Source organism: Gorilla gorilla, chromosome 2 (assembly GCF_029281585.2).
Source record: "Gorilla gorilla gorilla isolate KB3781 chromosome 2, NHGRI_mGorGor1-v2.1_pri, whole genome shotgun sequence".
NCBI lineage: Eukaryota > Metazoa > Chordata > Mammalia > Primates > Hominidae > Gorilla > Gorilla gorilla.
In genome coordinates this window covers 55138680-55147754 of record NC_086017.1, presented here as the reverse complement: position 1 = coordinate 55147754, position 9075 = coordinate 55138680, and the positions used below count along the sequence as shown (strand labels likewise).

Below are 9075 nucleotides of genomic sequence, written 5' to 3'. Positions count from 1 at the left end.
GGAAGCAATAATGTGAATCTTACATAAACTCTTTCAAAAAATAGAGGAGAAGGGATTTCATTTTATGAGGCTAGTATATCCCCAACATCAAAACCTGACACAGACATTAAAAAAAATGCAGACTGATAGCCATCATGAACCTAGACAGAAAATCCTTTTTAAAAAATTAGTATATCAGCTGGGTGCAGTGGCTCACGCCTGTAATCCCAGCACTTCAGGAGGCCAAGGTGGGTGGATCACCTGATGTCAGAAGTTCAAGACCAGCCTGGCCAACATGGTGAAACCCCCTCTCTACTAGAAATACAAAAAAGTAGCCGGGTGTGGTGGCAGGTGCCTGTAATCCCAGCTACTCCGGAGGCTGAGGCAGGAGAATCACTTGAACCCAGGAGGTAGAGGTTGCAGTGAGCCAAGGTAGCGCCACTTCTCTCCAGCCTGGGCAACAAGAATAAAACTCCGCCCCCCCCCCCCCCCCCGCCCACCACCACAAAACTGTATACTTTCAGGGATCATTCCATAGGTTGTTACTAGAGAAGTTTTTTTTAGATGTGTAGAACACTGGAAACCACGAGGAGGAGGCGCAGCATTCTCTCTTGACCGTGAAGCCGGCTCTTGGTGTTGTTTCACTGCAACTGTCATTTGCCATTGATGATCGTTCTCTTCCTCTGGGAGAGTAAGAGGGAGAGGACACAGTTTGAGTGGTTCTCATTTTATTTAAAAAAAAAGAAAATTTTTTTAAAAAAAATTGGTAAATCAAATCTAACAATGTGTAAAAGGATAACATATCATGGCCAAGTGCAAGATTTATTTCACATGAAAAAGTTAACTAATGTACTTATTAGTTATCTATTGCCATATAAAGAAATCATCTTCAAAATTTGGCATCCTAAAGCAATAAACATTTATTGTCTCACTGTTTCTGTGGGCAAGAAATCCAAGTGATATTTAACTGGGTTCTCCGGCACAGGGTCTGTCATGAGGCTGCCAAGTGTAAGCTGAGGTGGTGGTCTCATCTGAAGACTACACTGTGGGAGGGTCGGCTTCCAAGATCACTGCATCTTGCTGTTGGCAAGATCCAGTTCCTTGTGGCTGTTGGACTGAAGCCCTCAGTTCTTCTCTGGTTACTGGCCAAAGGCCTCCCTCAATTCCATGCCACATGGACCTCTCCACAGTGCAGCTCACAACATGGCGGCTGACTCTCCTCAGAGCAAATGAGTAAAGGAAATCACACAAAATGGAAGCCACAGTCTTTTTATAACTTAAATCTCAAGAGTGACATGCCACCATCCCAGCCACATTGTATTTGTTATAAATGGGTCAGTAAGTTCAGGTCATTCTCAAGGAGAGGGAATTACACAGAGGCATGAATACCAGGAGGAGGGGATTACAGGAGACCATCTTGGGGGTGGCCAACTACGTAGTAATGCATCCCATTCACAGATGAAAGGAGGAAACAAGATCAGATCATGAATGAAGAAAAAGTATTTGACAAATTCAACACTCATTCATAGTAAAAACTTCTGGTAAATTATGACTAGAAGGCAACTTTCTTAACCTTATAAAGAGCACCTATGAAACACTTAAAGCTAACATTATATGTAATGATGAAAGAATGAATGCTTTCCCCTAAGAGCAGGAACAAGGCAGGGATGTCTGCTCTTACCACTTTTATTCACCATTTCCCTAGAGGTCATAGCAAGTTCAACAAAGTAAGAAAAATAAATAAAACCTAAAAATATTGGACAGAAAGAAGTAAAACCATCTCTATTTGTAGACAATATAATTGTGTATACAGAAAACCTTGAGGATTTTTAAAAAATGACTAAAACTAGGAGGCTGAATTTAGCAGTCACAGAATACAAAATCATATACAAAAATCACTTTTATTCAACTATACTGTTATAGACAATGAGAAAAATTTTTAAATATATACTGTTTATAAAAGCATCAAAAACATTAAATATTTAGGAATAAATTTAATGAAAGATATGCAAGGACTCCCACTGAAAAACTATAAAAAATGCAGAACAAGGCCAGGCACAGTGGCTCACGCCTGTAATTTCTACACTTTGGGAGGCCGAGGCAGGCAGATCACCTGAGGTCGGGAGTTTGAGACCAGCCTGACCAAAATGGAGAAACCACGTCTCTACTAAAAATACAAAATTAGCTGGGCATTGTGGTGCATGCCTGTAATCCCAGCTACTTGGAGGCTGAGTCAGGAGAATCTCTTGAACCCGGTTGGTGGAGGTTGCAGTGAGCCAAGATCGCGCCATTGCACTCCAGACCAGGCAACAAGAGTGAAACTCTGACTCAAAAAAAAAAAAAAAAAAAAAAAATTTTTCTCTGAACAAATTAAAGATCAATGAACTAAAGAAGAAAAGTAATCACATGATCATTTCAATAAAGGCAAAAAGCCATTTAACCAATGTCAACAATTTTTTATGATTAAAAATCTAGTTTAGAAAACTGGAATAAAAAGGAATCCCTTTAAATATAGCTGCCAAAAACATACAGTAAATGTTCATTTGTTTATGTCTGGATGAGAAACCATCCCACAATGTAGTGGCTTAACACCACAACAATTTACATTCTTTATGATTCTGTGGGTCATGAATTTGGAGTGTTACAAGCTGGGCAGCTTTTGTGTTTCACATGGTGTTGGCTGGGGGTCACTCACTCACCTGCACTTAGACAGTGGCTGGCTGAGGGGGAGCCTCAGAGGCTTTGCTCCTAAGTCTGGCCCCTCGGGCTCCTGCACATGGCCTCTCCCTTCTCCACTGGCCTCTCAGCATCCAATAGTGTAGCTCAAGCTTGTTTACAGCATGGTGCAACCTCCCCAAGGCTGGGCCTGGAACCCGTGTAGCATCCCTTCCACCACATTCTGGGGGTCAAAGCAAGTCACCGGCCAGTGCAGATTCAAGCAGAGGGGAAAATAAGCCCCAGCTCTTGATGAGAGGAATGGCAGGCATGTATGGGAGGGCGGGAATTGACGGCCATCTTTGAAAGCTCTCTACCACAATTAATGGGTGAAGAGATGAATGAGTAAATAAGTAATCACCTTCCTTCCAATTCCCATGCTGGCTGAAGAAATGAGGAAACGAAACCACACATTTCTGCTTCCTTTTAGCCTGTCTTTCCTTTAAGCAGAGCATAACTGGTAACAAACTTTTTGTGTATTTCCTGATCTTATAAGCTCCGGTATGGTATTAGTGTAATATAAAGTGGCTGACAATCTTTAGCATCTTCCTTTAGTGTGCTTTCGGGTCCTGCTGCCTCCTCCTAGCATCTTCTCCCATTCAATTTCTTATTATCCTCTTTTCTCAAATCAAGCTTAAGACTAGAACCTCTCATTTGTGGGTAAAAGAAGCTATTTCCACTCTGCCTAACTTATAGACCCCAAAGAAATGAAACTCTGCCTAACTTATAGACCCCAAAGAAATGAACCTCTAATAGTAAAAGGTCACAGGAGTGAGGGAATTAGTTTTGAGAACTGGGACCTTCCCACAGAGCCCTAAAGTTTAACCCCACTGACACCTCAAGTCCTCCGTTTGGCAGGCAAGCTGTGGCCAAACCCAATTATTATCTGGATTGCTGGTCCTTGGGTCTCCATAGGTATTTTGACTTTGACTTGACTCCCCTGGGCATCCTTTCACAGCTCTGCAGCTAAAATAGAATAGAGATTTTATGCTATCCAATAAGCCAAAAGCCCCTTTCTGACTGTAAGTCACGATCACACAGTCTAAACAGTCTAACAAGACGGGTGTCCGGGAGAGTAGAAAGGTCCTTTCTTTTATACTGAAAGAACACAGCCCACTCCAGGAAGCCAGGGGCACAAAACCATTGCAGAAACGTAATACGGGGGTTTCCATCTCTGTGTAGGCCTTTCCTTGTTTAAAATGCCATGTATAAGAAGGAAAAACCTGAAATTCAGAGCTCGGACAAGGCTTCCCTTTGTCTTTATTCTGGGGATTCTGGAGACAGAATTAGCTGGATCCTTAGTACCGCATAAAAGGAGAGAGCACCAAGCGCCTCCAGATTGCCGCAGCACGTTGGCAGGTGCTAAAGAGTGGCAACATGTTCCACTCTTTACAGATTTTACTGAAGAGAGCTTGTGTGTGTACCTTCAGGCCCAGGGCTTTACTAATGCCCTCATTCCTTCCTCTTTTAGAAGAGAGAAATAATACTGCATTTGAGAGCTGGAGGAGATGTTTAAGATAATAGTCCCTCTTTGACAAATGAATAAATAGAGGCCCAGAGAATTAGAGTGACTCCCTTGAGGTCACACAGCTAACTGGAAACAGGGAAACAACTATAAGGCAGGTCTCCAGTCTTGTAGTGGTAGATTTTGTGCACCATCTAAATAGAGGTGGTCACTTGCTAACACAGTACTGTGTCCTTGGTTATGGGGAATTTGATTAAAAATGAGCTTCAACATCAAGGTTGTAGAAGTATGCTTTCCAACGCAGTAGTAGCCACTGGCCAAATGTGGCTTCTGAGAACTCAAAATATGGCTAGTGTGACCCAGGAAATGACTATTTAATTTTAATCTTAATTAGCTTAAATGTAAATGTAAAAAACTACTACTTGGCCAGGCATGGTGGCTCATGCCTGTAATCCCAGCACTTTGGGAGGCTGAGGAAGGTGAATCACGAGGTCAAGAGATCGAGACCATCCTGGCCAACATGGTGAAACCCTGTCTGTACTAAAAAATACAAAAATTAGCTGGGTGTGGTGGTGCACACCTATAGTCCCAGCTACTCAGGAGGCTGAGGCAGGAGAATTGCTTGAAACCGGGAGGTGGATTTCAAAGATTTAGTATGAAAAAATGTAAAATATCTCATTAACAACTTGAATATTGGTCACATGTGCAAAAATCTTATGGATATAGTCAGTTAAGTATATTAATTTCACCTGCTTCTTTTTGCTTTTTAAACATGGCTGCCAAAAAATTAAAATTCCACATATGGCTTGCACTATATTTCTATGGGACAGTCTAGAGTCAGACTGTCCACACTTAAATCCTGGCTCCACTATTTTACCAGTTCTGTGACCTTAGGTATATTATTGGGTAGCTTTGAAGAGAGATTATGTTCTCTGAAAAATAAAAGAGAGAAAAGAGGATTTTTTCCTCCTTTCTTTTCTTGCCCTGGACCTCATGGTGTGATGACATGATGCTTGGGGCAATGGCAGCCTCCTTTAGGTGATGAGTAGAAACGTGGCCAATATACAAAGCATGGCAAGGAATACACAAGGAAGGAAAGGGCCAGGGTCCTTGATACAGGATGGGGCAGGTGAACTAGCCCTGGAAGTGCTGACCTCTGGACTTCTCATTAAGAGAAGAGACAAATTCCCTAATTATTTAAGCCACTGTTGTCTAGATGAAAGCGTCCTTATACGACAGCTGAGAAATATCACCATGCAATACTACATCCTAGGATGAGATAAATGCATGAAGACACTACAGCGATGTACAAAGCAAAGATGGGCCAATTCTGCATGGGTTAGAACAATTGAAAATTGGAATATATGATGCTTAGGCTGAGAAAAGGTATGAGACAGGCATTTCAGCAGACATGGCAGAGGCAGTGAGATCACAGAGATTTGAAATCTGGGAGACAGCCAGGACCTCAGCTTCTGTCCAAATGTGGGACTTGTGCTTGGTTTCAGTGGGGACATGAAAGCTCTGTCTGTGCTATAGGCCAGGGATTATTATTGGCTTTGTTTTATTAACTGGCCAGAGCAAGAATGAGATGCAAACTTTCAGTTCAATGATGGTATATCCTATGATTAATTTCAGGAAAGTAAAACTGTCACTCTGGGACAGAGGAATGCAGAGAGCTGAACAAGGTATGGAGAAGTAAAGGTTTCAGTCTACTCTCTACTGCTTACTGTCTGGGTGACGTAAGCAATTCACTTAACCCCTGAATCCCAGAATACTCTAACGCATGTAGGATGCTTTGGGCCACAAGTAACAGAAAACTCCAAGCAATCCAGAAAATTATGCCTTCACATACCTGGAGGTCCAGAGGTTGGGTGGCATTCAGTATACTCCGTAGCTTAAATGGTCATCGAGGATCCAGGTTCTTTCCATTGCTCCACTCTGTTTTTCTCAGCTGGTTTTATTACCAGATTACTAGAAAAGTCATAGAAGTAGTTCCAGGAGTCACTTTCAGACACAGAAATTTCCAGGCCGACTCTTTCTTAGGCGCAAAGACAACTTTCTTGGAGACATCCAACAAACTTCCTCTCACTTCTCACTGGCCTAATTTGAGTCACAAATCCATGTCTAAACGTCCATGTCTAATCATTGGGAAGGGTTGGAGTTATCAAATCAGGATCTACCCTTCGAGCTGGAGATAAGGTTACCTTCTGAGTCACATGAGGCAGAAATTGATATGGAAGCAAAACTGAGGTTTTGTTCAAAAGGAAAAAAGAAAAAACATGAATGTATGTTCTACAATACGGCTATTAAATAGGAACAGTACTATTCTGGACGCTACATACAGGGCACCTCTGACTATCAAATGAAAGGATTGGTTATTCTTTTAAAATCCTGCAAAATGTAAACACTATGAGATGAACAATCACAGTCTCAAAGGAAATGGTTTTGGGACATCATCCAGCTAATATTGGACATCAGCCTATTGGTCATGTCATCAGCTGATGCCTGCCATTTGGTTGGGTTTAAATTTTCCTTCCACATTACAGTCTGGAGTGTCACTGGGTAACCTTGACTTCCCTATTAAACTATCTTTATCCTTGATCTACCTTACCAGGAGTTCATCAAAATTCAAAAAATGGAGTCCTTGGAGCCGTGGTTATTTAAATTTTCAGCTGTTGAGAAATTTTTCTTCTTCTTTTCTCAGTTTTACAAAATCCTGAGTTCTGGCTCAAATCCATTACATTTCATGATATTGACAAAAGAGAACTATAATTTTTCTTGGAAACAATTCCTCTGCCTCTGATTTTCAAGCCTTGAGCAGGCCAGCATGGAGTCATCCAACATTTCCTCTTCCCTTACCCTGTGTTTTCAAGCAGACCTAGACCTAGTTTGCAAGATGCTCTCACCATTACAACCTGTTAGTCTTAGGAACTTGTTTTTATAATCATGGCCCCTGGAATCGTTTTCAGAAAAGAGAGGCCCTTCTGGCTCAAAACATATTGGGTGATGTCACTTGCTACTTCTCTGGCCAAGCTCAAATGGGCACGTTTTAATTGAGGATTATAAAAGTCACAAATACTTCTTCTGTGACAACCTCTAACGATGGTGATAATGATGATGATCATGAGATTTTGTTGAGCACTTACAATGTGCCCATTGCTGTGCTAAAGGGCTTACATTCTTTTCCTCATTTATACTCCTGGAAAACCTATGGATTTGGTATTATTATTGTCCCCAGTTTTATAGATTAAGAAATTGAGGTCTTAAGTGTTTGGGGAATATTAAACAACTTTCCCAAGGCCACACAATTTCCTTCCATTTGATCCTTCTTCTCTTTCTCATCCCCACCCCCATCATCACCCTAACAATTTCAGGTCCAGTGGTGCCTGGGCTGTCATCAGAGAGATTAGAGAAGTGATGTTTGCCCTGGATCTGGGCATGACTCAACATCTCGGTAGCAAGTGCATCATTTGGTTTCTCCTTCTTAACAGCACCAACGAGGCCTCTCTAATGCCAGAAACTTCTCTACCTGGTTACATAACCCTGCAGGTGAACTTTAAGGCCAGGAAGGCCAAAACGATTTAAGTCAAACCATCAGAACCTCGAAGGGTGGGAATCCCCCAGCCCCTCCAATCAGTATTCTTTAAGGCTCCCCAGGAGATGCCCATGTGCAGCCAAGGCTGTGAACCAGCGATCTAAAACAAAAGAATATGCAAGATGGTCCTGTTTAATGGAAACTCAGTGCTAGGGTTGGTGATTCCTCCCAGCTGCTCTGCCTTCAATGTGGGTAAATTTCCAGTAGCCCAAATGACTCCCTAGTCCCGAAAGATGTCTTAAGAGAACTTCATATGCACAAAGGTTGGGTCCAGGGACAGTTAATCCAATTACAAAAGACTTTACCAAAACATTCCATTAAATAATGAGTATCCCAGACAGTAAACTTCTGATCTGCATTACAAGGGCTGTTTCCAATTACCCTTTCAAAATGTGTCTGTGTATTCGTCCATTTTCTGTTGCTGTAAAGGAATACCTGAGGCTGGGTAATTTATAAAGAAAAGGCATTTATTTCGTTCATGGTTCTGCAGGCTGTGCAAGAAGAAAGGTAACAGCATCTGCTTCTGGGGGAGGCCTCAGATACTTTTAGTCATGGCAGAAGGGAAATGGAGCCGGTGTGTCACAGGGTGAGAGAGCAAGAGAGAGGTGGGAGGTCCCAGACTCTTTTTAACAATCAGATCTCACATGAAGTAATAGAATGAGAACTCACTCATTTCCTCAGGGAGGGGACCAAGCTATCCATGAGGGGTCCACCCCCACGACCCAAACACCTCCCACTAGGCCTCACCTCCAACACTGGGCATCACATTTCAGCATGAGATTTGGAGGAGATAAACATCCAACCTCTATCAGTCTGTATGATTCCTTTTATAGAATGCACAAAAGCAGGCAAAACTGACCTCTGTTGTTAAAAGTCAGGAGTGGGTTGCCCTGGTAGGGGAGCAGCTGGAAGGAGGCAGGAGGAGACTTACAGCAGGGCTGGTCATGTTCTGTTTTCTTTATCTGGGTGCTGGCTGCATGGGTGTGTTAAGTTCTGAGAATGTTAGCTTTAATCAAAAGCTTAAAATTTGTGTCAGTAGGCCAGGCGTGGTAGCTCACACCTGTAATCCCAACACTTTGGGAGGCTGAGGTGGGTGGATCACCTGAGGTCAGGAGTTGGAGATCAGCCTGGCCAACATAGTGAAACCCCATCTCTACTAAAAATACAAAAATTAGCTGGGCTTGGTGGTGCACGCCTGTAATTCCAGCTACTTGGGAGGCTGAGGTGGGAGAATCGCTTGAACCCGGGAGGTGGAGGTTGCCAGGCTGCACTCCAGCCTGGCAACAAGAGTGAAACTCTGTCTCAAAAAGTTAAAATAAAA

The 9075-nt window shown here is 42.5% G+C and overlaps 1 non-coding gene across 1 annotated transcript; it reads left to right on the top strand.

Moving 5' to 3' along the window:
- Positions 1 to 487: 487 nt before the first annotated feature.
- LOC115934267 (small nucleolar RNA U3) lies at positions 488 to 700 on the top strand. The gene has a single exon (XR_004070077.1). It is a non-coding gene; the product is annotated as a small nucleolar RNA U3 (small nucleolar RNA).
- The last annotated feature ends 8375 nt before the right edge of the window (positions 701 to 9075 follow it).